The sequence below is a fragment of the Lutra lutra genome, chromosome X, assembly GCF_902655055.1.
Source record: "Lutra lutra chromosome X, mLutLut1.2, whole genome shotgun sequence".
Taxonomy (NCBI): domain Eukaryota; kingdom Metazoa; phylum Chordata; class Mammalia; order Carnivora; family Mustelidae; genus Lutra; species Lutra lutra.
The window spans coordinates 72,969,010-72,972,738 of NC_062296.1; positions in this window are offsets into that span (position 1 = coordinate 72,969,010).

Genomic DNA, 3,729 nt, shown 5'->3' on the forward strand with positions numbered 1-3,729 from the left:
AAGACCAAGTTCACTGATCAAGAACAGTGGAATTCCTGAGGAAGGGAAAGCAAAGCATGGAATTCATGGCTTTCTCCCCATGATTATTTAGTCTTACAAAGTTAATTAAATTTTTTTATTTTTATTTTTTCTTATTCTAATTTTTTTAAACTTTTCCTCTTTCCTCCTTTAATGTTTTTAACTAGTTTATCTTAACAATACCTTTCTAAAAAAATCTTTTTAAAAAAGATTTTATTTACTTATTTGACACAGAGAGAGAGACCACAAGTAGGCAGAGAGGCAAGCAGAGAGAAAGAGGGGGAAGCAGGCTCCCCACTGAACAGAGAGCCCAATGTGGGGCTTGATCCCAGGACCCCGAGATCATGATGTGAGCTGAAGGCTCAACCCACTAAGCCACCCAGGCACCCCTAAAAAATCTTTTAAAACTTCATTATTATAGTCATATTTTATCCTTCATTGTATCTAACTTTATTTTTTGTATAAATATAGGGTTTTTTCTTCTAAAAAATTTTGGGATACAATTTCTTCCAATAGATCAAAATATACCCTAAACATAGCACAGGGCTCTGTTCTAGTCTCCAGCCTGAGCAAATTCTCTCCAGTTTCTATTCCTTTCTTTTCCCAACCAACTTATCTTATCAATTCCTTTTTTAGAAGTTTTTTTTTTTTAATTTTCATCTTTACAGTCATATTCCATCCCTTCATTGTGTTTACTCTTATTTTGGTATATATATAAGTTTTTCTTTCTTTAGATTTTTGGGAGGTAGTTGCTTCTGAGACCAAAATACACACAGAATCAAGTGGGTGGCTCTGTTCTATTCACCAGTCTAATATAAAAATTTTTAAAATTTCTTTTATATATATATATATTTTTTTTTTTTTTTTAATTTTTAAAATTTCCTTTCCCCCTTTTTTTCTCCCCTGATTTGGGTCTCTTCTGATTTCGTTAGCATACATTTTTCTGGGGTCTTTGCCACCCCTTTAGTATTTTATTCTCTTGTTCATATATTCTTATCTGGATAAAATGACAAGGCAGAAAAACTCACCACAAAAAAAGAACAAGAGGCAGTACTGATGGCTAGGGACCTAATCAATATGGACATTGGTAATATGTCATATCTAGAGTTCAGAATGATGATTCTCAAGGTGCTAGCTGGGCTCAAAAAAGGCATGGAAGATATTAGATAAATCCTGTCTGGAGATATAAAAGCCATATCTGGAGAAATAAAATAACTAAAAGCTAACTAAGCTGAAATCAAGAAAGCCATTAATGAGGTGCAATCAAAAATGGAGGCTCTTATTGCTAGGATAAATGAGACAGAAGAGAGAATTAGTGATATAGAAGACCAAATGACGGAGAATAAAGAAGCTGAGCAAAAGAGACACAACCAACTACTGGACCACAAGGGGAGAATTCGAGAGATAAGTGATACCGTAAGATGAAACAATATTAGAATAATTGGGATTCCAGAAGAAGAAGAAAGAGAGAGGGCAGAAGAAGGTATATTGGACCGAATTATACTGGAAATTTTCCCTAAAATGGCAAAGGTAACAAGCATCAAAATCCAGGAGGCACAGAGTCCCCCCCAAAATCAGTAAGAATAGGACCACACTCCATCATCTAATAGTAAAACTTACAAGTCTTAGTGACAAAGAGAAAATCCTGAGAGCAGCTCAGGACAAGAAGTCTGTAACATACAATGGTAAAAATATTAGATTGGCAGAAGACTTATCCACAGAGACCTGGCAGGGCAGAAAGAACTGGTATGATATATTTAGAGCATTAAATGAGAAAAACATTCAGCTAAGAATACTACATCCAGCTAGGCTATCATTGAAAATAGAAAGAGAGATAAAAAGCTTCCAGGACAAACAAAAACTAAAAGAATTTGTAAACACCAAACCAGCCCTACAGGAAATATTGAAAGGGGTCTTTTAAGCAAAGAGACAGCCTAAAATTAGTAGACCAGAAAGGAACAGAGACAATAAAAAGTAACAGTCATCTTACAGGTAATATAATGGAACTAAATTCATATCTTTCAGTATTTACTCTGAATGTAAATGGGCTAAATGCCCCAATCAAAAGACACATGAATGGATAGAATGGATAAAAAAAAAACCATCAATATACTGTCTACAAGAAACTCATTTTAGACCGAAAGACACCTCCAGATTTAAAGTGGGGGGTGGAAAACAATTTCCCATGCTAATGGTCATCAAAAGAAAGCTGGGGTGGCAAACCTTATATCAGATCAATTAGATTTTAAGCCAAAGACTGTAATAAGAGATGAGGAAGGACACTATATCATACTTAAAGTGTCTGTCCAAAAAGAATATCTAACAATTTTAAATATCTATACCCCTCACATGGGAGCACCCAACTATATAAACCAATTAATAACTAAATCAAAAAAATACATCGACAATAATACAATAATAGGAGGGGATTTTAACACCCCCCCTCACTGAAATGGACAGATCATCCAAGCAAAAGATCAACAAGGAAATAATGGCCTTAAATGACACACTGGACCAGATGGACATCACATATATATTCAGAACATTCCATCCCAAAGCAACAGAGTACCTATTCTTCTCTAGTGCACATGGAACATTCTCCAGAATAGATCACATCCTGGGTCACAAATCAGGTCTCAAATGGTACCAAAAGATTGGGATCATTCCCTACATATTTTCAAACCACAATGCTCTGAAGCTAGAACTCAATCACAAGAGGAAAGTTGGAAAGAACTCAAATACATGCAGGCTAATGAGCATCCTACTAAAGAATGAATGGGTCAACCAGGAAATTAGAGAAGAATTGAAAAAGTTCACGGAAACAAATGATAATGAAAACACAAGGGTTCAAAATCTGTGGGACACAGCGAAGGCACTCCTGAGAGGAAAGTAAACAGTGATACAAGCCTTTCTCAAGAAACAAGAAAGGTCTCAAGCACACAACCTAACCCTACACCTAAAGGAGCTTGAGAAAAAACAGCAAAGAAAGCCTATACCCAGGAGGAGAAGGGAAATCATAAAGATCAGAGCAGAAATCAATGAAATAGAAACCAAAAAAACAATAGAACAAATCAACGAAACTAGGAGCTGGTTCTTTGAAAGAATTAATAAGATTGATAAGCCCCTTGCCAGACTTATCAAAAAGAAAAGAGAAAGGACCCAACTAAATAAAATCATGAATGGAAGAGGAGACATCACAACCAACACCATAGAAATACAAACAATTATAAGAACATATTACAAGCAACGATACACCAGCAAATTTGATAATCTGGAAGAAACAGATGCATTCCTAGACACGTATAAACTACCAAAACTGAACCGGAAGAAATAGAAAACCTGAAGAGACCCATTAAGCAAGGAGATTGAAGCAGTCATCAAAAATCTTCCAACGACCAGAGCCCAGGGCCAGATGGCTTCCCAGGGGAGTTCTACCAAACATTTAAAGAAGAATTAATACCTAGTCTCCTGAAACTGTTCCAAAAAATAGAAATGGAAGGAAAACTTCCAAAATCATTTCATGAGGCCAACATTACCTTGATCTCAAAACCAGACAAAGACCCCATCAAAAAAGAGAATTATAGACCAATATCCTTGATGAACACAGATGTAAAAATTCTCACCAAAATACTAGCTAATAGGATCCAATAGTACATTAAGAGGATTATTCACCACAACCAAGTGGGATTTATTCCAGGGCTGCAAGGTTGG